Source organism: Dermacentor andersoni, chromosome 5 (assembly GCF_023375885.2).
Source record: "Dermacentor andersoni chromosome 5, qqDerAnde1_hic_scaffold, whole genome shotgun sequence".
Classification (NCBI taxonomy): domain Eukaryota; kingdom Metazoa; phylum Arthropoda; class Arachnida; order Ixodida; family Ixodidae; genus Dermacentor; species Dermacentor andersoni.
Genome location: NC_092818.1, coordinates 139100184 through 139126968, shown reverse-complemented (window position 1 = coordinate 139126968; position 26785 = coordinate 139100184). Strand labels below are relative to the sequence as shown.

The 26785-nt window shown below is 45.5% G+C and overlaps 1 long non-coding RNA gene across 1 annotated transcript in view; it reads right to left on the bottom strand.

Moving 5' to 3' along the window:
* The window catches only part of LOC129385082 (uncharacterized), a 170853-nt gene that overhangs the window by 109129 nt on the left and 34939 nt on the right, over nucleotides 1–26785 (bottom strand). The window contains exon 2 of the long non-coding RNA XR_011894807.1: nucleotides 4891–4973. This is a non-coding gene — a long non-coding RNA (uncharacterized lncRNA). The remainder of the gene's footprint in view (nucleotides 1–4890; nucleotides 4974–26785) is intronic.

The window sequence follows — 26785 nt, the reverse complement described above, 5'->3', positions numbered from 1 at the left end:
GTGGGTGCGAGGAGACCATCGAGCACCTATTGTGTTCCTGCCCTCGCTACGATGTCCAACGCCTCTCTCTGCGGGCAACTTTACGCCGACTGGACTCGAGACCGTTCAGCGAGTCAAAGATACTCGGACCGTGGCCACACCCGTCACTGGCCCGAAAAGCGATTCGTGCACTAGTGCAGTACTTGAAGTGCACCGGCTTAAGAGACCGTTTATAGTGTCCTTGTGTATGGTGTCCCTCCCACACGTACTCAGTGCTTACTCTCTCCCTTTCTTTCTCTTTCTATTCCCCTTACCCCACCCCCAGTGTAGGGTAGCAAACCGGATGCTGTTCTGGTTGACTTCCCTGCCTTTCCTATCCTTGTTCTCTTTCTCTCTCTCTCTTACGGCTATACATGCGACGGAAGGAAGGAAGGAAGGAAGGAAGGAAGGAAGGAAGGAAGGAATAGACGGAAAGACAGGGAGGTTAGCCAGTTCTCAGACCCGCTGGCTACCTGTGGGCATGAAAAGGGGTCGAGGGGAATAAAAGAGAATAAAAAAGATATGTTACAAAACAAAAGGAAAGAAGACCAAGAAAGAAATGGGAAAAGGAAAAGGAGAATACGGCACTACTTAAAGTCTGTCTCTAAGACCAGTTCTCCGCAAGAAGCACAACAATGTTTTCAAAGCCTTCTGTGCTGAGGATGGTCTCGACCAGTGTCCCAGGGCCCTTTCCTCCGACAAAAGGGCGTTTGTCAAGACTACCTAACGCTCTTGAAAGTTCGTTCTTGGGCGCACTGAAGGGGGGCACTCACAGAGAAGGTGGGCGACTGTTTCCTCGCACCCATAGTTATCACAAGTAGGGCTGTCGGCAATTCGGATCCGAAATGAGTAAACATTTGTGAAGGCCACGTTAAGCCACAAGCGGCACAGAAGCGTCTTCTCAGCTAGGTAGTCCTGACGGAAGAGGCAGCCGTAGATTCGGATCCAAGTTGTGGAGACGAGCGTTGGTGAATTCCGTCGAGTTCCACTGTGAAAGTGTAAATTCATGTGCGAGCGAACGAAGCCCTGTAGCTGCGTCTGTTCTGGATAACGGTATAGCTACACAGCGGAGGCCATGATGAGCAGATCGGGCGGCCTCATCTGCACGGCCGCTTCCGTAGATACCGCAATGGCCCGGTATACACTAATAGACTACGTTGTGTTCTTTCTCTATTGCATAAAAAAAACCTCTCTGACTTTCTTTCTTTCTTTCTTTCTTTCCTTCCTTCCTTCCTTCCTTTCTTTCTTTCTTTCTTTCTTTCTTTCTTTCTTTCTTTCTTTCTTTCTTTCTTTCTTTCTTTCTTTCTTTCTTTCTTTCTTTCTTTCTTTCTTTCTTTCTTTCTTTCTTTCTTTCTTCCTTCCTTCCTTCCTTCCTTCCTTCCTTCCTTCCTTCCTTCCTTCTCTATTGCATGGTGGTAAAGAAGTACTATGTCAGCGAGTAACTGTTCATTCGGTCCATGACGAAATGGCGACACAATGCACTGGAGAGCGGCCTTGGAGTCACAGAAGGTTGACCGTGCCTGTGACGGTTTTTCAATTACGAATTCTAGAGCAGCACGTAGGGCGGCGAGTTCTGCAGCCATCGATGATGTGAAATTTAATGTCTTGAATTTTATGGTGACGGACTTTGCGGGAATAACCACTGCTCCTGCTGAGCTTGCCGAAGAAACTGAACCATCCGTGCAAATGTGAGTCTACTGTGTTTCTCATGCAGGAGCAACAGTGTGGTGTGGCTTCATGGGCTAAAAATTACGATTGTGTTTTCTTTTGCACTCCAGGAATGGTTAGAAGGGCTTCGAGGGGATGTAGGCACCACAACGGTAATGATAGTGTTGCTGCAGGCATGAAGTTCAAGGAAAGCACTGAACTATGCGAAGCAATAATATCGCTGAACGCAGATTGTGGCCTAGAAGCAAGAAGTGAGGCGAGACGGTGCGATGGAATTCGGGTGAAATACCTGATATGCATTTTTCAGGCGTTGACGCGAATATATGTTGTGGTTGCGTGATAACACGCGATGACTAAAGTCGCTGCTGAAAATGCACATCTCGGAAGGCCAAGGCATATTCTCAGTGCTTGAGCTTGAATCGACTGGAGGACGTGTACGTTTGTCCTTCTGGTCCTGCCCAGCCAGGTCATCTGTAGCGCATGAACCTGAGGAAAAGTACAGTATAATGTTGAAGCATCGCTCGTACAGATGCACGCCACGATTTTCCCGCAAGAAATCGTAGCGCGTGGGTGTTCATGGTGAGTTTCTTTTTCATGTAGGCAACATGACGGCTCCATCTCCCAGAAAACGGTGAGTCTTCTCATAATAGCCTATCAATTGATCCTAATTAATGGCGTATAGGCCCATCACTTTGCGCGTGAAGGCAACCAGCGACCACTTCTCAAATGACAGCTCTTGTCTTCCTCGTGAAGGTAGTTTGACGTCAGTGTAGCCGCTCTCTGGAGCCTGGCACGTACGTGTAGACGCGTCACCCCTGTTACCCAGATGCAGATGTCGTCTGCGTATATTGACAAATGCACGGACCGAGGAAGTACATCAGCGATGTCGATGAGCGCAAGGTTAAGGATAGTGGACGAAGTCAACCTATCCATTCCTAGCAGTGGACCTTTCTTGGAGCGGCCCGGACTTATCTGCCGGTAGCTCCGCGGCACGGCGATGCTGTCAGTTGTTGAAGATGGCGGTTGTGGTTCCCACGTCCACGGCGTACGAGCAACGGAGTGTGATTCGTTTTCTACGGAGCAAAGGACGAACGCCCATCGAAATCAACAGGGAAGTGCAGCCCACGTATGGGGAATGGTGATTCCCTTTGAGAAAGCGAGGTGGAGGTGTTGTGAGTGCTCAAAAGGCCGACGGTGGTGCGACAGTCCGACGGTGGTTCCGCAGTCAGCCGAACGAATTCTACCACAGGGACGCTTTAAATAGTGCTGCGATGAGGCAAATGTCTGAACATGTATGTGGGGACTATGTGGGAAAATAGTGCAAGAGACTTTCTGATTCGTCCTCGTGCGACCGCGCACAAGAGTAAGAGCCCTTAAGAGCCCGCATCTAATGGGGCATCGACCCACACTCGTTTTTCCGCGGCAGCCAAAGGCATCTCGGTTTTTCCCGCCGGCATCGAGTGAAAGTCTCGCAAGCGTAAGCACTTGGAGAGATATATAAGGCTAATTAATGCACTGGTAACAGAAGACGTACGGTGTGTGCGTACAGGCAGCGATAGCGCAACGCGTCAACACAGAAAACATTTTCCGGGCATCTTTGGGATACAGACACCGAAATCACGCGCGAAACGCGTGCCACATTGTTTCGCCCTCTAACAAGAAGTATATTATGTTCAGGAAATCCTTCCTCAACCCACACGTACACACAGTCCCCCATACGATTATCGTTTTAAGCATTTCTCAATGTAAAACGCATATTTCTGCTTGCAATATGTGTGATATACCGTGCTTTTTCTCTGTTGTCTCATCCTTGTCTTGATTCTGTCTGTGTACTCTTTCTGCTCACAGAACTCTCGTTTTGTTTGCGGCACCTAAAGTACTTCCCCCCTTCCCTATTTTCTATGCAATGCCCTAACAGACTTTTAGGGCAAATAACAGCGAAAAAAAAGGAGAGAAATCGCCAACCTACTTGTCAATTCCAGGTTCTTATTTTAATGGCTTCTTTCGAGGACATGAGAACAAGAAAAACAATGTGTGAGTGAACAACGTTGGTCGTTGACTCTCGCGCATATATCCTGGCGAATTCCTTTAGAAGTCCTGCATTACAGACGACCTCGACGCCGCTAAAGACAAATTGTTTTGGACACCTGGAGCAGCGTTGAGCACCACGGAAGATTGCAATGTCAGTGACAACTCGAGTGAGTGACTATGAAGGAGTGCGCACAATACCGGCGAGCACATATTTATGTATCCGGCCGTCTCTCTCGCTATGCTTTTGACTTTCATTTTGGGTATTTGTACAAGGCTGGAGTGCTAAGATTCGAAAAATTGCGGCACCGTGAGGGCACTTCGGCTGTGCTATCAACGCAGATGCCTCAATCCGCCAGACCTTGCATGCCACAGGTGCAAGTTCTTGCGTATGCACAGTCGTTCACACCTACTGCGCATAGGAGAAGACAAATGCTGCATATACGTTGGAATATGGCGAATCACTTCTGCGGTTGCAGTGTCCCAGTTTCAGTGCCCCTTTGCTTCGAGTTGTCGATTAGTTTGCTCTCGCGCTGCACAAGGTATAACACAAGGTATAACCAGATATGACCGAAAGCAAAGAAAGAAAGGCTAGTTTCCCTGTAGTCGTATCATGCCATCTTTGCCTAGTCATGCGCGCATGAATCTTTGCCTATAGTCACGTATCTGTCGGTCTGTGTGTCGTCGTCGTTTTCGACCCATTTGCCTGAAAATGCAAAACCGACATTCCCAAATTTGCATCTTAACGTGCATATAGTATCAGCGTCAAAAACATACGGGACGAGTGTTCTTCCATGTACTGACATTTTTGTTCACTTCGGGCACGCACAGTCTAAATCAACTGAATGCTGCATTACTTGCACATACCTTAAGTTTTAACCGCAGACTCTGCGCTAAAGCCTTTCAGAGATTCAGTTTTCTTGTACATCCTATTCTCCTTGTAAACGTTTGAAACGGACAGTCGACGCTGAAGTCGAAAGCGGCATGCATTCTGTATTCTCTCGCCGAAGTATAAACATGGTTGCGAGTCAAACCTCCCTCCTTCTGTCTGTTTTTTTTTTTTCTGTCGTGTGTTTAGGCGCTTATTATTCTAAGCATGAATCCAAACAAGCTCTCCGCGTTTTCCATGAAATTTTTAAAGTTGGGAGACTCGGTGAAAAGAGCGTCCTTACTCACGTGACGCGATGCAACCCCGACAGCACTTGCCAGCTGTGACGTAGCGGCCACCAGCAGACTCCATTTCAGAGCGTCGTCGCGACCTATAGGAAGGAAAACGAAAAACAAATTTCTCTCAGTCGCGCAACTGAGCCACGGTCGTGGAAGATTGATGACGTCTAGACGGCACGTTCGTTATACGAGTAGCACGCGGACGCTAACTAGTATATTCATATCTACGCACATGCGGCTCCGGTGCGTATTCGAGAGAATTGAATTCAAATAGTTTCAACTTCTGACATAGGAAAACGAAAGAAGCGTGAATAAGGTCGGTGGCGCGAAGCTTAAGTGCATTTGTACGTGGAGCATCTAGTATACCGTCCAAAGGTGCCGCCTTTACAATCACCAAAAGTTCTGGGTTGCCAGAAGAAAAGCAGCATTAGAAGAATGTAGGGGGTCAGTGCAGTAGGCGAGAAGTTTTGCAAGCGTGCCTTGTTATTTGTGCGCGACATTGGGATACAGCCCGAATGCACTCCAATCACAGACAACTTGGTGGCGGCGCCTATAAAGTTAGTACTCGAAAGCTCTAATTTTAAATTAAGATACATAGCTGTGCACAACTAGAGAGTGATTGATTGATTGATTGATTGATTGATTGATTGATTGATTGATTGATTGATTGATTGATTGATTGATTGATTGATTGATTGATTTGTGAATTGATTAATTGATCGATGGACTGATTGATTTTAAAGTCCCAAACCAATACGATTTCTATGAGAGACGCCATACTGAAGAACTCCGAATTCATTCTGATCGCCTGTGGATCTTTGGCGTGCACTCAAAGCCCGAAATACGAGCGTTGTTGCACTCCGCACCCATGGGAATTCAGCCGCCCAGATCGACAGTCGAACCAGCGACCTCCTTCTCAGCAGCTTAACGCCATAGCCGCTTACCCACCACGGCGGGTTGCTTAACTTAAGGTCCAAATTCACTGCCAGGAACAACGCTGGCAGCACAAAAACTCTCACTGGTTAAGCTCCCTATCCATTATAGTGACGTTACGCTAATGCGAAGTTTATGGGGAACTGTGCGGCGATCACGGCTTTCTTATGCTGTCACCCCATCAAGAACTGAGCGAGTCCAACACTGCTTAGCTCCGATAATCTGTTGAAAAACCGATGCATTATGCGCGACATGGCCGATGGTTAAAAGAATTTGCAAGCGCAATAGATTTATCTGCTACCGCAAATGTTTTCTAACGCAAATTCATATTCACATACTGTTACTCTTCATATTTTGCACCAACACAAGTCGTGATACAAGAGAATATTTCTAACGGACTCTGGTTGAGCCACGCATCGCCAGATGCCGCCACCAGCGCTGCTGCTCCTGGCTGATAAGAGTCTGCGAACATTCAAATTTTCCGATGCGAATAAAACAGTCTTTGTTATACCATTCGCTTTAAAGCTTCATATTTTAAGTTTTCGGATAATAGCTTTCGGTGGATTATGCAGAATGCACGACAGGCACGGCAGATAGGTTGATTGGCTTTGTGCAAAGGTGGTCCGAGTCTTCAAAGAAAAGATAAGAAAAAGAAGGAATAGTCTTTTAGTAAACATGTTTATGCCTATATCACTAACCAGCTGTTGCTGTAAATTAATGGAGCACATAATTCAAAAATCAGTAATAACCTACTTGGAAAACAACAAACATTTATATGTAAACCTGCGCGGCTTTAGTAAGATGATCAACAGTTGCACAATTACTTGAAGTTACACATGGCTTCGCGGCTGCCACTAACTCTGCTTTGCAAGTGGATGCAGTGTTCGTTGACTTTGCAAACACCTTTGAATTTGTCTCACATCGTAAGCTAATTGAGGAGCTCAATCTTGTATTAATTCGAAAATAGCTTCCTGAATTGCAGCCTACCTCTCCGACCGTATCCAATACGTCATAATAAAAGATACTGATGTGCTAGCTGGTGAGCCATGATACTGAAGCAGTGCACTTACACGACACGTACACGCACACATAGAAAGGACATACACAGGCGCTGGACTGCAACAGTAGGACTGCAACATTAGGCGTTATTCAGAATTAAATTTGATGTTTCGTTTTTATAATTCAAGGGTGTTGCGCGCTAAGGCCCGATGATAGTATGGGGCACGCCGTAGTGGGAGACTCCGGATTAATTTCGACCACCTGGAGTTCCTCAACGTGCACCCCGTGCAAAGTAAACGAGCGTTCCGCTTGCATTCCGGCCCCATGGGAACGGGGCTATCGGGGCCGGTATTGAACCCCATACCTTTCGCTTGGCAGCGCAAAGCCTATTTGATGTCCGAAAATATAATCGTATTTGCTTCAACACGAAACTTTTAATCTTGAAATACCCTTACCACATCCGTCTCAGTATATCAACAATACGGTGTAATATAATGCCTTTGCATCAGCCTGAAATTCACTATCTATGAACATGCATGATTTCTGTTAACATGACAGACATGCCTAGTCGTTGATCACAAACTTGCACGTAACCATGGTGATGAAGTTTGTTTATTACCGCACATACTCGTTTCCTCGTTAATATTATGTTTACATCACATATGCATACTGCCTCTATAGTATGAACACGTCGAAATGTATATACAGGTACGGCAGACGTGCCGCCAACGGCATCATTTGGCATAACTATTTTACGCAAGCTATGAAAACGTTCAGCCGTAGCGTGAGGCTTCGTTCTATGTACCTGTTGACGTGAAGAGTTCTACAGCAACGCATACTCAATGCATATCGCTGAACTTATTACCTAATCTTCCGATGTTTCTTATGCCCATCTGTCACGCAGATAAGACGCGCAATGTAGCGGTTTTTTTTCAAATAATATCTATACAGATCTATACAGACCCACAAGATGTAACCGGCAGTGTTGCCTCAACGAAGTCACCTCTCGACATCAAGGCAATACAATACCTGAAATCATCATCACAACTACCACCCTCACACCATACCGCCGTCATCCTCGTCATCATTCATCAGCAGGCCTCGATGGCAGGACGCACCCTTCTATTGGAGATCTCCAATTGCTCCGCATCCCAATTCTGCAAATTTATCAGTGACTGGGTTTTCCTTAACACAAGGTCACTTCGGTTACTCTCATACAACTCGCGTTGGAATCGTTCTACACGCACTACTCCATGTAGCGAGCTCCACACCTTCATTTCGTTTTATTACTCTACCGTTTGATAAGGCTGTTAGACCGAGTGTGGGCTTAATATCAAAGGGAGGTTATAAACACTATATGCAGCAGCAATGCTTACAAAAGTTGGTCGCTACCTTCATTCTTTACTTTAAGATATATGACTGTAAAGATGAGAGCGGCAAGGTGGCTCCCGTACGTTGTGGTCCTTGGTGTAAGTGTGTTGCCGTAGTGATCAGAACTGCGCTGCGAACTGTGAACCTTACGATACTGTCATTGACCTCCAAATATCACGTGCTCAATTTATAGCCCGCAATCGCAGTGCCGTCATCACACGTCTCAACATCTAAACAAACGATTTTTTTCTTTCCGCGTCAAGCTATGGGTGGTGATAACTGTATTTTGGGATAGAAAGACTAAATGATTACCTAGACATGTGATGACGAAGCGTTGCCCCAGTGACGTAGGTCATTTATTGCAAGTCTGCGCTGCGTTTTAGCATCGTGACACACGACGATGGCGCGAGCCATACTTTAAAATTGAAACAAAAGAAACGCATATTGGAAGCTACATTGTTTTACAACAAGATCGTAGCAAGAAGCTAACTAAACGCTATAACAAGCTGTCGCGCAAGCAGTGGCATGGGGCGCGGGGTTCTTTAGCAGCAGTTCATCATTACCACGCCCGTTCAGCATTTCCTTCCAGAGCGGTGCAACGCGCAGTACGAACCAAAACCAACGCCGGCTCGTCAACGAACTAGGAGGCCGCACCTCTGCCGAACCGACAGAAATAAAAGAAGGTCGGCTAACTAGCCGTGACGTGTCGTCGGTGTCAGCGTTTTGAAATCTGTGCCCGACAGGAAAACGAAGTTGCGCCAGACGGGTCGTCGCATGCGTGGCGGCCCCGACGTCCGCTTCCCTTCAATCTTCTTTGTTTTTTTATTTTTTCGTTTTTATTTTCATTTCCGTTGCACTAGTCACTTTTATGTTGTATAGTTAGCTTCCCAAAATTCATGCAGCATTCTTCTACGCCTATTGTGTTAACTTTGCCAAAGCTGAGTGTTTAACGATAGGCAGGTATAGTCTACGCATTACTGACGTAATCAGGATGCCATCCCTCCATTTCGCAATGACCAGGTCGGTTTAATACACTAGCGTTCCACTAGGTGTGCAGATTTCGCCACGTCACTTGCAAATTTTCATCCGCTTGCGCGTTTTTATCTTTTTTTCCCCTTGACTTATTATCTTTTCTAGTTTTCTTTTCGTGCGAAAAAGAAAAAAAGACGAACTGTATGCCTGTCTTGCATTCGGCAGTCCTTGTGCATGGTTAAATTTATAGATATTTACTGTGTTCGAAGCACTGATTTCGACTGTTACTCTGGTTGGCAGAGAAAATGTCAGCACATATCGTATCAATAAGCGGCACTGTTTGTGTAGATCAGCCATCGATAAAATTTAAGCGTGTTTGTGAACGTTTTTTTCGCAATACTTTAACACATTCAGCCCTAATTATCTGAGACAGATCACTAAAATCTCATGCATGAAGCAAAACTTCAGTTACGACAAAGCGAGTTTACGTATATATACCCTGGGATTAAATATTCCCCTTCACATGACTAACTGCGAGCAAGTCTCGCTTTTTATTCGACCTTACTTTAAAAAGGGGACGTATCACGACGAAAATACCGCTGGTCACTCAGAATAATGCTATATTTTTCACATGCAACTCTTACGGAAATGATTCGGAATTCATACGGATAGCTCATCAATTCGAGCCAGTGGAGTCCAACACACGATGAAGCACTGGTCTCCATACAGATGAGTGCATGTACAAATTTTGCGTAGAAAAATAATTAACTCAATTTAGCCACGAGAAATCATTAGAAGATCCAAAACTTTACCTTTACTCAGCTAAATTGCGAATTCATCGAGCAGTTTGCGTATCAGGATATCGCTCGTGATTGAACAGCCCGAGTGCGTTTTTATGTTTAAAAATCCTTATGTAATCGCAGTAACCATGACGAACAAACTAACGACTATATACAGCGACCATTGTACAACCAGAGAACAGCGTTCGCGTAGGTATGGTGATTCAAAAGAACGCCGGTCTAATAACAAGAGACGGATTTTAGAGCACTCATATCACTTACCACCTTCCAGGAAGAATTGTATAGCTCCGAAGATATAGCTTTCAGTTGAGAGAACAATTTAGAAAAGTAATGCGTTTACGCTTGCAGTACAACCATGGAATTAAGTCGGTTATATTTCCTGCACCCCCGTTACAGGTTCAAGCACGTACAGACGACTGCTTCCATATTAATCCTTCTATTTGCGCATCTGCCTCTCCAATATATAACCAAAACTGACACCCAAGCTGTGTCACACGACGTCACACACCACAGCAGAGCTTTGTGTCACATTATAGGTGCTATATAGGTGCACATTTTAGTACAATTAAGTAGTGAGCAAACGGGTTATCCTGTGCTGTATTCAGGCGTCGTTACTGTCTATATAATGTCAATAAAATTCGCAGAATTTGGCTTTAATATAAGACGTAATAAAGAAAGCCATTCATACTGTATGCTTATGTTTCTGTAGGTACCTAGGCGCAGCGATATCGCTTGGAAAGGTACGCTAGGCGAACAGCGGGGCAAGTGCGCGGCGACGTGATTAGATCCCGACTTCCATCGCAAGAAGAACTGCGCCGTACACGAAAGTGGACTTCAGCACGTGTGGTTGTAGAGATACATGGTAAAAAGCCAACGCTTAATTGGGGCCTTCACAAGTAACTTTCAGTTTTACTTCCTTTTAATTAGCGCGCAACAGACACAGCCAGATTTTTTTAAATACTATAATAGTTCCTGATTTAGAGCTTACAGCTATACAGCTCCACCTTCACGGTGTACTTTCTACACAAATGTCGCCGCTCTGGTATAGCCAGCACTTGGCCTACTTGTGGCCAGGCGGATAAGGGTGTTTAGCCTCTTTAACTAGAATGTCAGCTACATGTTCCTGAGATGTGCCGGCTGCTGGGTAACTCAATGTTATAAGACCGCCTCCCCCCCTCCCCCCCTGAAAAGAAAGGATAAATATCTCGAAGTTTCGAACATCGTAGCAAAATATTAATTAATTATAGCGCATTAGTGCATAATAGCGTCGTAAGCTCACTTAAGCGACAGTGATTCTATGGTGCATATATCATTCGTTATATACCTAGGTCGAAAATAATAAAAAAGCAGAAGACAGATGGTGACATAGCCTTGAAGTGCAAGCACCACTTAGCCCCAAAATCATGGATTTTGGCGGCGTCTATTTAGGAGTATAGTTAATTGATAACGCATAGAAAGACTACATTAGGTCAAGAAGTAAGAGAATAATAAAGTTTGCAACTTTTGAAAAGTCTTGCCCGGTAAAGATGACCAATAAATAGTCGAAAATGCATTAAAATAATCGACTCCGCCGACGTGACCAGCAGATAAATATAAAGACACGAAATGTAGGGCGAGGAGACTGGTCTTCCTTTTCTGCGTTTGCCTACGAAAAAAATTCAATATAGGGTTGTAAAAGAACGGCCACTTAGACCAAGTTCATTTGGCTATTCTATTTAGTTTCTATCTAACAATAAAAACAGGATGAAGTTACAGTTTAAGCTGCAATTGACAGTTTGTAACTTATTTTGTCTTTATCAGCTGAGATAGTTGGAACGTATGGGCACTGAAGGGGCTAGCTATGCCAAAATCTTTCCTTACAAAGACTAGATAAACGAAAAAAGCAGTAATGAAATTGCAACACGCTCTCAAAAGAAGTGTACAGCAAATTAACAATACAATGACAAACCAAGTACACGGATCAAAGAGAATATGAGAAAGTAAAACAAGTAGAAGACCACTATGCACGAACAGGTCATGGGAACCCAGACAATATTTACACCGCACGAAAACTACTATTCACAGATCGAGTTACGTGTCCACGAGGAAATCCCGTAGAGCCTTGAGAGCTATTTTCTTTTTGGGGAACTACACCTAGGGCCAAGAATCCGCTGTGGGGGCTCAGCGGTTATGACGTTTTGCTGTTCAGCACACGGTCGAAGGATTCATTCCCGGCGACTTACCGTATAGGATCGCTGCCGCGGTGGTCTCAGTCCTATACATAGGCGGTATACACGCACCTACAAACGCTCGTGGACTTTGATTTGGGTGCACGTTAAAGAACTCTAGGTGAAAACGGAGCTATAGCAGCTATATATATATATATATATATATATATATATGTGTGTGTTTGTGTGTGTGTGTGTGTGTGTGTGTGTGTGTGTGTGTGTGTGTGTGTGTGTGTGTGTGTGTGTGTGTGTGTGTGTGTGTGTGTGTGTGTGTGTGTGTGTGTGTGTGTGTGTGTGTGTGTGTGTGTGTGTGTGTGTGTGTGTGTGTGTGTGTGTGTGTGTGCGTGCGTGCGTGCGTGCGTGCGTGCGTGCGTGCGTGCGTGCGTGCGTGCGTGCGTGCGTGCGTGCGTGCGTGCGTGCGTGCGTGCGTGCGTGCGTGCGTGCGTGCGTGCGTGCGTGCTCGCGCTCGGTCCGTGTACCTGACAAAAACTTGCAATGTTTACACTTTGCAATGTTAAAGTTCAGTTCCGAAAGATGCCACACCCACCAGGCCAAGTGCCAACTCTCACTGAACTTCAGGCTGTAAATAATAATATATATGACGAAACAGGGCTCTTAACTATACTTCGCCTCTTATAGTCCTCAAGTTACCTTGAGACGCTAAATACCATAATGTTATTTCATATTTTTGTGAAGAGAGAGAGAAACGGGGTGGGAAAGGCAGGGAGTTCAACGGCAAGAATTTCTGGTCTGCTACTCTGCACTGGGGTAAGGGCAAGGGAAATGAAAGACGGAAAGAATAGCGGAGAGACGAAGCAAAGGCACAAAAGAAAGAAAATAGACGCGGTTGGGAACGTCCGCGAGAACTATACATAGTCTAAACGGGCCACTGGAACGCAACATCTTCAAAAGTGTCTTGACCGACTTGTGGTGTGACGGCTGTACACAGGCCAGCGTTCCAGGAGCGTCTGCTACGAAAGCGACCGATCGTCAAGAAGGACCCAGCACGGTCGCGAGTGGCGGTTGCCTTTTTCGTGTGTACGTTACCTGAAGAGCTGTGCAACATACAAACACTGTCGCGTTACAAGTTCATTAAAAAAAAAAAAAGACATGCTTCTGAGGTCCGGAAACTGGTCACACATGAACGGGAAATGGTTTGCCAACACATGAGTGTCCCTTTCCTGAAGAAACGCGCGGACGTAAGGAGCCTGTAACGTGCGCGGCCAGGATGACGGCCGTCGGCGCTGTTGGCGCCAAACTAACCAGAACGGACTGGACGCTGTGTCTCTAGCGAAAGCGATTCAAAGTATAACCACGGCTGATGACTAATTCGGAGAAGCGATTACACGAGGGAAATGGACGACTCGACGACTCATCTCCCGCGAACGCACGCAAGGCGGCGGCGATATTGCCGCGGGGCATTCTGACATTGCACACTAACGTGTCTGGGACGTTCGCATGACGCTTGTCTGCTAGTTAAACTTAAGTAGTACGCTGAATGCAGCAAGCAACTTGAGAACATCTACATAAGTTTACAACGGCAAGTAGGCACGCTGTCTTGGAAGGATGCAATGCGCCGTCAATAGATTGGCCTTTAAAAGTAAGCCTACCTCGCGACAGAGTCGGGAAAAAAAAAAAAAGAGAAGTGCGGAAACGAAAATTATACGAGGCATTCAGCGTTTTTGGTTTGGATACTCGAAACTTTGCGAATTACTCTTAGCCAACACGCAGAGTATCGGCCGTTTCACTGATGATGGTCCCTGGTCATTAAAGATAGAACATTCTTTTGCGGATCAAGTTTCCTAGCAATGGTGGTTAAATTGTTCCATAATGGCTAACACGATCATACATTAACTAATTTTCACAAATCCACATTTGAATAACACTTTTTCAATATGTTGTAATTACAGAATATAAGTCTGTCAGTACGCACAGAGCATTCTTATTTGCTGGAAACTGTGTGGCTGCTGCGACGAATGATCGCTCTGTATCCAACGCCCGTTTTTAATCAGATTCAGTCATAGCGCAAACGCTTGGAATATTTCCATTCCAAATCGAATAATTTGATTAGGACTGTAGCGCCCTCTTCCGACAGCTTAAGGAAGCTTTCAGAATCAGCAAGCATAAGAGGAAGAAAATAAAGATGAGTGATTCGTGGCATGCGCACGAGAATGACATGACTGGCAGTTCGGTTTCACAGTTAGACCTCTTGCCCTGATGTGCCGTTCTTACCCCAGAGCAATATGATATTAAATTTCTTCGAATGAGCAATCACGTTGAAGATGTGCAAAGTTATTGCTATTAATCTCGCGATTCTGTCTCAAAAGAGGCCCCCGAACTAGGCAGCAGTCTACATGGCAGAAATAATTTGGTGTGTAAACAATTAGTTTTCTAAGTGAAAGAAAAAGAAAACATCTTGGGTCGCATTTTGTAACTGTTCATTTCATTTCCCAGTATTTTTGCCCTTCATCATTGGTTCTCACAATGTCAAGTTCCCACTGTTACAGGAACAGGTCACACGGTGGGCCGGCTGATAAGAAATTGTTACTAATATTATTCGGTAAGACATATATAAAACTTACAGAGAGGAAAAGAAGCGATGAAGCAGGCTGGCAATTGCCACCGAATGGGGCACAACGCCTGCTTACTTAAGTCTTAAGCAAGAAGGGGATAGAAGCAAAAGTAAAAGATAGAAAAAGAAAGGAGAGGAAAGAAATAACATAATGAGAACGTTCGGAAGAAAAATAAATGGCTTTAAAATATGGCCCATAATTTATGCACTTCATAATGCGCAATCCTACTCGAAGTCCGATAACCTCGGTCACTTGTAAAAGAGCAATACGTGAGACGTTGTGCCGGTCTCGTCGTGACCTGTGAGATAATGACAATGACAAGAAAAACCACTGTGCAACTGTATATGCATGTTATCTGGTTACTCTTACAGGTATATAAGACTCATAGTGTTCCAGTCGCCTACAAAAGAAACTAAGTGTAAACACTCTGATGTAAATAGAGCACACGCTTGTAAAGTCATGCGGATCAATCAACTCTTTCACATGGATGACAGCTGCAACGGCGTAGCCAAAGAGACTTCACTGTCACGCTGGCTCAACATTTACTGGGTTTTCTTTGTAGGATTCAACGTGTACTTTCCGCTATCATCATGTATGTAGCTTTAGTGAGATTTATACAGAGACTGACTGCGGCATTAATAAAGGTTTGGTACAGACACATTTCATTTCCTTTCTATACGATGGAGAAACTCTGAATCCTATACTGATGAGTACAACTATATAACATTCCACGTCGAAGGATGCCATGTTTTTCTTTTCTTGTCACCGTCATAATCTCGAAGATCGTGGTAAACTTTCATATTTGGCTAACTTATAGCCGCCAAGTATAACGAGCTTGCAAAAATATCGCATTTAAAAGATACAAAACGGGAATTTGAAGAAACTTATTTAACTCTCGATGCGACATGGCGAATTAAGGATGAAATACTTACGTAATGTGGCTTTCTTTTCAACATGCGCCCGATTCGCAAAGCTTTGTCGGTGTTTTGTCATAGCTCGTCATTGCACGTTCGCTTTCTCTATTGTTATGTTTTGCTAAAGAATGATTGGTCGGCGACTCTTACGAAATTCTGCAGCGTGAACTGCCCCCCCCCCCCCCCTCCCTTTTCTTTTTTTAAACATGGTTCCCGAGTACGTCTTCGCAAAGCAGTTCTTGGCAAATGTGCTCTACGCAAATTGGCAGTCTGAGGGAGTTCCCACAGGGGAATAATTGCAATCCACCAGAAAGCAGCACGAACCTACAAAGTAAGCTCGTACGGGTTTCTCATAAAGAAAGCCTCCTGGGTGAAGCAAAATTCAAATATGGAATTCTTGGAGTGCAAGTTATACCATCCGCTGTGTTACCAGCTCAGTGCAATAAAGAAAAAAAAAGGCGCTGTAGTTCAGTGGTTAAAACCGAACTAGCTGCGCAACTGAGCTCAAGGTCGCGGGTTCGATCAGGTTCCGGCGGCCGCATTTGAATGGGGTCGAAATGGAAAAGCGATCTTGCACTTAGATTTACGTGCGCGTTAACGAACTACGGATGGTGAAAATTATTCCGGAGTCCTCCGCTATCCAGCATTCCTGATATAACGAGATCGTGGTTTTGTCACGTCATACCTCCTTTTGAGAGCGAGAGAGTTCTTGCCAAACCACGTCTAAATTATCTTCAACTGCGAAGCATTCTACCTGAGAAGCCTGTATACGGCTTGCTTTGGTAACATTGTGCTACCTTCTGGTGGATAACAATTTTTATCGTTCATTGAAGCAGTTTCTTACACGCTTGGTCGATTCGAAACAGGCGCCAGTCACTCGTGCTACCGGACATCGAATCGCTAAAGAAATTCAGGCAGAATAACTCATCTACGATGAATAGACGAAACGCGTCATGTGTGATGCACACAGGAACTGCGGACCCAAGTTAGCATTAAAGGGCTTCATTGAAGAAGACACGTACCGACTGGCACATATTCAGTGGTATAGATACCTGAGTTAACGGCAAAGAGGTTCATTGAAGAGCGGCACATGTATACTCAATGGCACATACCTTGTGGCAAATACCCATGCAAACAACCCACATTTTTCAACTGCACGAGCTTCGATCGGCATCGCCCCACATTCTCAGACTGCGCTGTGCCCCGAATCCGCCAAATTTTCGGTGAGATAGCTAGATAAATAGATAGCAGGGAAGAAAACTGATCTGAGAATGCCAAGACTACTATTCACATTAAAAGATTAGCTAGTGAAAAACAGTTCTTGAGAATTAAAAGCTTTGTAAATTCGACTTCAGAGAGAGAGAGAAAGGGATGCATAGAAAGGCAGGGAGGTTAACCAGAGGCAGTTCCGATTGGCTAACCTGCACGGGGGGAAAGGTGAAGGGGGATAAAAAGAGAAAGAAAGCGGAAGGGGGAGAAAGAAAGAAATCGAGACGAGCACGACCAAACCGCGTACACTACAGAGCGGTATAGGGCGGCGTTCTTGCAGTCTATCGTGGAGCCCCGCAGACCGCAGGAACCTTAATAACGCGAGTAAGGGCTCATTCACACCGGCGACTGACAGTGGTCGCGCGACCAAGTTGGTCGCAAAGCGACCAGTCGCAAATGGTCGCAAACGGTCGCCTTTCTTGAAAAGCGACCATTTTGGGCCAGTCGCTCTCTGTGCGATTTTTCAGTCGCGCGACCGTGGTCGCAAAACTGATAAACCAATCAGCGGCGCACCGGAAGTGATCTTTCGTGTGTCTACATCCGGCCTCCTCCGGCGTCGCGTTCAAATTCCGCGTAGATTCCGAGAGTTCTCGCTGAGAACGATAATCTCCGGGATTGCGACTTGCGGGTCGCGCTCAGCCGGGCTTGCCGGTGTGAACATCAGTCGCCTTCGGTCGCTTTTTGATTGCGAGTCGCAAATGGTCGCGCGACCTCCTGAAGTCGCCGGTGTGAATGTGCCCTAAGGCCTTTAGCGTGGATGTTCTGTGGGAGTACTGACCTAAAGCTTTGAGTTCTGATAGTGGACGATTGTCCAACTGGTCCAGTATTCTGCACAACACTTGTCTCTGGGCACTATATCTCGGGCAGACACAGATAATATGTGCGAGCGTCTCATCGATGTTGCATGTGGTGCACGTGGGGCTTTTGGCCGTTCCAATAAGGAAAGCATACGAGTTCGTAAATGCAACGCCTAGCCACAGAGGGTACAGCATGGTCTGTTGACGTCGTGGTAACCCAGGCGGTAGTTGCATCCGTATGTCACGACACCACGAACGCAAACGACACATGGTGAAAGCGTTCGAGTCCCACAGAGGCAAAGTACATTTATGCGACATCAGTCGCAGCCCAACCGTAGCCCAGCCGCAGCGTTTGTTCGCGAAAGCGGAATCAAGACACGTTGACCACTTTCATGTGCAGATCGGACGGCTTCGTCGACGTGGTCATTCCCGCTGATGATGCAATGTCCTGGAAGCCATTGAAAGATATGCTGTGTCACTTGTCATGGCTGCAATGATACATGTGTCGAATTTCTGAGGCCAGTTGTTCATTGGGTCCATGGCGCATTGGGCTTTGTTTGCACCGAAAAGCTGCCTTGGGGTCACTAAAGAATGTCCATTGTTGCGGTGGTTTCTGATTAATGAAATCAAGTGCCGCACGGAGTGCCGCAAGTTCAGCACCTGTTGATGTAGTCACACATGAAGTTTTTAATTTGATTTCTTCAGATTTTGCCGGGATGATGACTGCAGCAGCTGAGCTCTTGAGCTTTCCCGAACCATCTGTGTAGACATGTTGCCGGAATCTGTGTACGCTGTGAATGTGTTCCAAAGTTGCTTGTTTCAAAGCTTGCAACGGCGCTCCAGCTTTCTTTCTGATTCCTGGAATTGTCAATTTCACTTGCGGCCGGTGCAGGCGCCACGATGGATCTGATAATCGTGCAGCAGGCGTAAATTCTGATGGCAAGTAGGACTGATGTCTTACAACACTTTTGGCAAAAGTTGAATGTGGCGTCTTTTCTGGCAAGCAAGCAAGATGGCGCGAGGAAATCCGAGTCAGGTGTCGGATGCGTTCTCTCAAGACATCTGTATCTATATACACTGTCAAAAGAGTGTCTCCAGCAATGGCCACTGTCGCAATCGATGACGTAGTTTTGGAGAGACCGAGACAAGCTTTGAGTGCTTGTGCTTGCACACTCTTAAGTTTGCGGATATATGTAGTGCAAGTATTTCCTAGTACAGGTAAGCTGTACCACAGGAAGCCCCAAAACAGTGCTTTATATAGTTGCAACATTGATGGTACTGGTACGCCCCAGGACTTCCCGCCGAGAAATGTAAGAAGGTCCACGATGGCGGCCAAACGCTTTGTCATGTACGAGACGTGAGGGCTCCAAGACAAGTCCCTATCAATGATGACGCCAAGAAAGCGGTGCGTTCGTCTGTATCGTGTATACAGTTTGGTCATTAATCTGTAAAACATACGGGGCCATCGCTTTGCGAGCAAAGTCAGTGAGTGCACATTTCTCAGGGGGAAGCTCCAGGCCTTGCTTTCTTAGGTATGTTGACACGGCCGCTAAAGCCTTCTGAAGTCGTGTGTGTACTTGTAGACGTGTCACTCCTGAAGCCCATATGCAAATGTCGTCTGCATATACGGAGAGCTGAACGGTTTGCGGTAACCAATCGGCGAGACCAACGAGCACTAGGTTGAACAAGGTCGGGCTGAGTACTCCGCCTTGCGGTACACCACGACTGGTATAGATATATATATATATAGACGGCGTTGGCCCATCTTCAGTCAAAATGCAGAAAGATCTTCCATTCAAATAGCTGCGTATCCAGCGAAAGGCGTGTCCACCAATCCCTACAGCTTCTAAGGCCTACAGAATCGCATGATGATGGACATTGTCGTACGCACCTTTAACATCAAGGAATAAGGCCGCAGTGAGTCACCTCAGATATTTCTGGTGCTGTACATATGTTACAAGGTCAATAACGCTATCTATTGATGAGCGTCCGCGTCGAAAGCCAGCCATTACTTCTGGATAGACGTTGTAAAACTCAAAGTACCATTCTAACTGTGTAAGGATTATTCTCTCCATTACATTGCCGACACAGCTCGCCAGTGCTTTTGGATGGTAAAATGAAAATTCCAGTGGAGACTTGCAAGGCTTGAGGAGTGGAACAAGGCGACCTAATTTCCACGTGGTAGGGACCAGGCCGTCACGCCATGATGTGTTGTATAGGCCAAGAAGTGCATCTCTGGCCTCTTGACCAAGGTTTGCAAGCGCAGAGTATGTGACGTCATCGGGTCCTGTTGACGAAGGTCGTCTGCACCCAGCAAGTGCGGCCTCCAGTTCATCAATGGAGTGCCCATACAAGGATGTCGGGAACAAGGGGGGGGGGGGGGGCAATAATAGGAATAGGTGCGCAAGGTGACTAGGTGAACGCTGGACTCGCGATCCTTGCGCAGTAATTTTCGGCTACGTCGACTTCTGGGCGTCCTTGATGAAGGGCTAGAGATTTAAATGGCCGGCGCTGTTGAGGAGCTGCTCGAAGACCACGGACTGTTCTCCGGACAACTGACAGAGGTTTCCGCGGATCGAGAGACTCACAAAAGGATTTCCAGCGTTGATTTTGCAGCGCAGCAAGAAGACGTTGAATTTTCTTTTGAATACATCTGGCCTCTCTAAGGTCATAAACCAATTTAGTTCGTCTTTACCATCGCTCCGCTCGCCGGCGGATTGCACGGAGGCTCTGTATTTCCGCATCAAAATCTGTGTATTTCTCCAATGGCCGAAATGAAGGCATAGCAGCCTGCATAGGCTTGGCGATCTGAATTTCTAGCGCGGACGAAAAGCCTTCGTGGCATGCATCTTCCATAAGTGATTTAAACACGGCCCAATCTATTGTATGTTTAAAATTGGATGGGATGGATTTGGTTAGGCCTTTAATCTTCCCGTAGGTATGAATGTAGTCACTTCCGTGGGTTTCTATATCTGCGAACCAAAGGAAGCCGTGAGTGAGGCATCGCGAGACAAACGCCAAGTCTAAACAACTATTGTACTTCCGGCCACGCAGAAACGTGCGACTGCCATCGTTAAGGCAGCAAAGTTCATGTTCACAAGCAAAGGACGAAACGAGGTTTCGTCCTTTAGAATTTTTTTTTTTCTTCCTATGAAACGAGTCTTCCTTTGGAAGACCCACCAAGCTTCAACAAGACACTCCCTCACCAGAACAGGAATTGGCCTCCCTCGTGGAGTATTTGGCCACTCCCTCCCAAATTACTCATTTGATTACCCAATGGCCCTCAGTCTCTAGCAGCTGCGGTACACCTGACCAAGGCGGCGGTCAGACCTGTAACACGGCAGAGAGTGATAAGAATCTCTGGACCCGGACAGGTCACCAATGGAAACTGACCCTTGCAACGTTTAACACCCGAACCCTTTCGAGTGAAGCTGGCCTACCAAGATTCTTTGAGGAAATACCAGGCATTGTTTGGGATATCACTGGCCTCAGTGTAGTTAGAACTGGTGAGGCTTATACACTGCTGACAAATGGCCACGTCCTCTGCTATAGAAGACTACCAGATAAAAAGCAGTTCGGAGTAGGATTCCTAATCTATACGGACTTAGCGGGCAACACTGACGAAGTCTACAGCATTAATAAGAGGGTTAGCAGTAGTCGTACTAAAGCTGATTAGGAGGTACAGAATAAAGGTAGTACAAACCAACGCTCCAACGTCCAGTCACGATGATAAAAAAAATAGAATAGTTTTATGAAGATGTTGAATTAGCCATGCGAAAAGTGCAAACTCAGTATACTGTAGTCCTGGACGACTTCAATGCTAAAGTGGGGGAAAAGCAGGCTGGCGAACAAGCAATTTGCAACTACGGCGTGGATTATAGGAACACTAGAGGAGGTGTTGGTAGAATTCGCGGAAAGGAATAAGCTGCGAATACTGAACACCTTCTTCAGGAAACGCTGGAACAAGAAGTGGATCTGGAAAAGTTATAATGGTGAAACAAGAAATGACATTGATTTCATACTTTCTGCCGATCCCAGCATAGTGCAGGATGTAGAAGTGTTAGGTAGGGTAAAGTGCAGTGATCATAGGTTAGTGAGGGGTAGGATTCACCTCATTTTGAAGAAAGAAAGAGTAAAATTGGTTAGGAAGAAACAGGTGAACCTAGACGCAGTAAGGGTAAAAGCAGACCAATTCAGGTTGGCACTTGCAAATAAATATGCAGCATTAGAACAGAGAGATGAGGATGACATAGAGGCAATGAATGAAACCGTAACTAGGCTGCCTTAAGAAGCAGCAATTGAAGTGGGAAGTAAGGCACCAAGGCAATCAGTAGGTAAGCGCACCCAAGTAACAAGTGACCGAATAATGAAAGTGTTCAACTTAATAGATAAGATAGAATTCGCGGAACTGTCAAAACTGATCAACAAGGAGAAAATAAGTGATATTCGAAGCTATAACGTGAGAAAGACTGAAGAAGCCGAAAAAAATGGACCCAGTCTGAAATCAGTGAGAATTAAATTTGGCATAGGACAAACCTAGATGTATGCACTAAAATATAAGCAGGGTAATATCATCAGCACTATCGAAGATATAGTAGAAGCAGCGGAAGTATTCTATACTGACATGTACAGTACCAAAAGCATCTACGGTACCTCAATTCGAAGTAGTAATAAACAAGTTACAGAGGCCTCTTATATACCTAACGATGAAGTTAGAAGCGCCTTACAAGACATGAAACGGGAAAAGCGGCAGAAGAAGATGGACTACCAGTCGATTTAATCAAAGATGGTGGAGACATAATGCTTGAAAAACTAGCGGCTCTTTATACGAACTACCTATCGGCTTCAAGAGTCCCAGAGAACTGGAAAAATGCCAACATTATCTAATCCACAAAAGGAGGGACGTTAAATAATTGAAAAATTATTTACCCATTAGCTCACTTCCAATGTTATATAAGATATTCACCAAGATAATCTCCAATAGAATAAGGGCAACAATGGTTTTTAGTCAAACAAGGGAACAGGAAGGTTTAGGAAGTGATACTCTACAATGGATCACATCCATGTCATCAACCAGGTAATCGAGAAGTACGCAGAGTACAATCAGCCCCTATATATGTCTTTCACAGATTACGAAAAGGCATTTCATTCAGTCGAGATACCAACAGTCATAGAGGCATTACGTAATCAAGGAGTACAGGACGCTCACGTAAATATCTTGGAAAGTATCTACAGAGATTCCACAGCTACCTTGATTCTCCATAAGAAAAGTAGGAAGATGCCTATAAAGAAAGGGGTTAGACAAGGAGACACAATATCTCCAATGCTATTCACTGCGTTCTTGGAAGAAGTAGTCAAGCTATTAAACTGGGTAGGCTTAGGAGCAAGGATCGACGGCGAATACTTCAGGAACCTTCGATTCGCAGATGACATTGTCCTGTTCAGCAACACTGAGGACTAGTTACAACAAATGATTGAGGACCTTAACAGAGAGAGTGTAAGAGTGGGGTTGAAGAATAATATGCAGAAGACAAAGATAATGATGAATAGCCAGGCAAGGGAACAAGAGTTCAGGATCGCCAGTCACCCTCTAGAGTCTGTGAAGGGGTACGTTTACCTAGGTCAATTACTCACAGGGGACTCTGATTACGAGAAGGAAATTTACAGAAGAATAAAAATGCCCTGGAGCGCACTAGGCAGACATTGTCAGATCCTTACTGGGAGCTTACCATTATCATTAAAAAGAAAGGTGTGCAATCAATGCGTTCTACCGGTGGTGACATATGGGGCAGAAACTCGGACACTGACAAAGAAGCTCGAAAACAAGTTAAGGACCGCGCAAAGAGCGATTCAACGAAGAACGTTAGGCATAACGTTAAGAGACATGAAGAGAGGGGTGTGGATCAGAGAGCAAACAGGGATAGCAGATATTCCAATTGACATTACGAGAAAGAAATGGAGATGGGCAGGTCACGTAATGCGTAGGTTAGATAACCGGTGGACCATTAGGGTAACAGAATGGGTATCAAGAGAAAGGGAAGCGCAGTCGAGGACGGCAGAAAACTAGCTGGAGTGATGAAATTAAGAAATTCGCAGGCGCTAGCTGGAATCGGTTGGCGCAGGACAGGGGTAATTGGAGATCACAGGGAGAGGCCTTTGTCCTGCAGTGGACATAAAATAGGAGAAGAATGATGATGATGATGACGATGACACTCCTAATGTTAACGCACTAAAAAACTGACAGTTTCGCCTGAAGCGCGAAGCATGCGTGGCACGCGCGCAGTGTCTTATAGATGCCCTCCAGAGATGCGGAGTGAGTTTGCCTGCAAATACAATGAAATGACGTGGACGCATCGTCGCTGACACCCAATGGCCACGGCGACAGAGCGTTCTGCCTTCCGCTGGCAGGGCCTGAGAACTGTGAGCACGCACGCTACATAAGTACACTATAGCGTTCCTGCCGAGCCGATGTGTGTATGCACTGGTCTGAACAGTAAATAAACGTCACGCAGGCTAACCGTTATCCAACATTTCTCTGCAGGGCGCTGACCAATATTGACGTCGGTCTCGTCTCGTCCACCATCGAGGTCCCACACCTGCAACGCGTCTGGCGGCGCTCATCGCGCCAGCGTTGAAACGCCCGGTGGTTGACTGAACCATGTCCCTTCATGTCCAGCAGGAGTTGCCTTTGCGTGCACGCTGCGTCGCGACAACATGTCGCACCGTTCGAGGAGTCCAAGCCCAACGCTAAGCCTTGCTACATCGTTGCCAATGCTTGATCCTTCGGGCAAAACTGCCAAATTTTGTATAACGAGGAGCTTTGTTTGGCTCTTTCGCCCGTTTTTGTGGTCGGCGGTCGGCGTATCTGACGATCGCACATTTCATCACCGATACAGAGTGCGCGCTTTCCCACGCAACTGAGTTAGGTGGGTTCCTGTGGTTGTGAAGAAGGCAATAGACGACAACGCTAAGGTATAAATAGACGGGTCTCTGGATCGACCCGTGTTGTCGCGCGAGTTTAGGGGCGTCCGATGCTTCAGATGCTGCGGTGGAGTGCTCGCGGTAACGGGGACCCTTGTCTTTTTAACGCGAAAGCGTTTAGGGCACCGTGCCGCAGAAAATCCGGCGAAAATATTGAACCAAGCATACCCAATCACGCAGGCCCTCCACGCAGCGCAAGGAAGTTACTGAACTAATCGAATTTGTCAAGGGAAAATACGTCAGAAAAATCATAAATTACGGCGCACACAAAACCTATAGGCAGGATAACGTTGGACTGCAATTTGAATATACGCGAAAGCATAATTTTCTTAGTCGGAAACTCAGAATACAAACACCATTTTCAGCGTTTCTACCATTCATAGAGCGTTCATAGCCTTTGAGATATGCGCGCGCTGGCGCGCGCAAATTTTCACGACTATAAACAGGCACGCCTGCCTCATTGCAACACCTCCAGATGGCGCTAGCTTCCTCCGCATGGTTCAAATCAATGGCTCAAATACTGGTTCAAGCAAAGATAAAATGTGAAAGTGAACGTTGGTTGTCAGAAATATGTGAAAAAAAAAGGCCGCACCTAGAATATTTTGGAACCACATGAACTTATTAGGCAGGAAGTATGACACAATACAACATACCCTAGACGAAGATGGAAACAAACTGGAAGGAACGCGGCATTAAATTACACCCGAAAAATAACAGCCGCATCATTCCAAGGTGATGACGATGTTGTATTTGAGGAAAAAAAGAGCATGAAAGAAAACCTGATAGAAAAGGAGCTGGTGCTGACAAATTTCAACTGGAAGAAACCCGAAGAGAAAATTCCTAAGCCTACAGCGCTAAGGGAGGTTCCCGTTAGGCTGATTAGTGAACTAGCCCCAAAAAGTAAGGAAGCTCTGTTAAAAACAGTAGAAAAAACTTTAAAAGATAGACGATCGAGTACCAGACAGTTGACGACAAAGTAGAATACATTTAATTCATGAAGGAAAGGGGGAGAAAGAATTCACTCATATAGGCCGTTGACGATTACATCGGTAATATACAGATTAGCAATGCAGACAATTAAATTAAAGCTAAAGCATGGGCAGATAATAATGACATTTTGGGAGAACTTCAGAATCAGAATAGGAAAGCGTCTTGATGATAACTTATTTGTCTTTACACAGTGTATTTAAATATCAAAAGTAGAAAGCAGACCGTTGTATGTGGCCTTTTTAGACATTACCGGAGCGTATGATAACGCAGACTGCAACATTTTGTAGGATATTCTGGAAGGGGAAGGCTTTGGCGACGATTGTATACAGCTTTTGAGAGAAATTTACCTAGAAAATACCGTTTGTGTTGGATGGGAAAGGATAAGGAGCGAGGAGAAAGTTGATATCAACAAGGGACTGAGGCAGGGGTGCCCTTTATCCCCACTGCTGTTTATGATGTACATGGTGAAGATGGAAAGAGCGCTGAAGGAAAGTAATATCGGGTTTAATCTCTCATACAAACAGACGGGTACAGTCGCAGAGTAGCAGCTTCCAGCGTTGTTTTATGAAGACGACATTGTGTAGCTAGCTTACAAGCAAAGTGATATGCAACGTCCGGCTCATATCTGTGGACAGGAAAGCGAGAATCTGCATGAGTCTGAAATTTAGCTTGAAGAAAATGAGGTCCTATGGTACTCAATAAAACAGTGAACAGCCAGTGTCAATATACAAGGCCAGGAAATACCTCGCGTGAAAGAATATAAATACCTTGGTATATGTATAAACGAAGGCAATAGATATATGGAAACACGGAAAAACAAACAGTAAAGGGAAAGACAAATGTGGCCATAATGAAACGCAGAGAGCTATGGGGATACAATAGGTACGAGGTGCTCTGGGGTATGTGGAAAGGTCTTACATTTGGAAATGCGGTTGGTCGCTTGAAATCAGGGGTACAATTAGAACTCGGTGGCAACCAAAGGTCAGTGGGACGCCTCGTATTGGGCACTCACGGGAAGACTACAAATGAAGCTGTGCAGGGTGATATGGGATGGACAAGATTTGAATGAAAGAAGCTCACAGTAAAATTGATTATGAA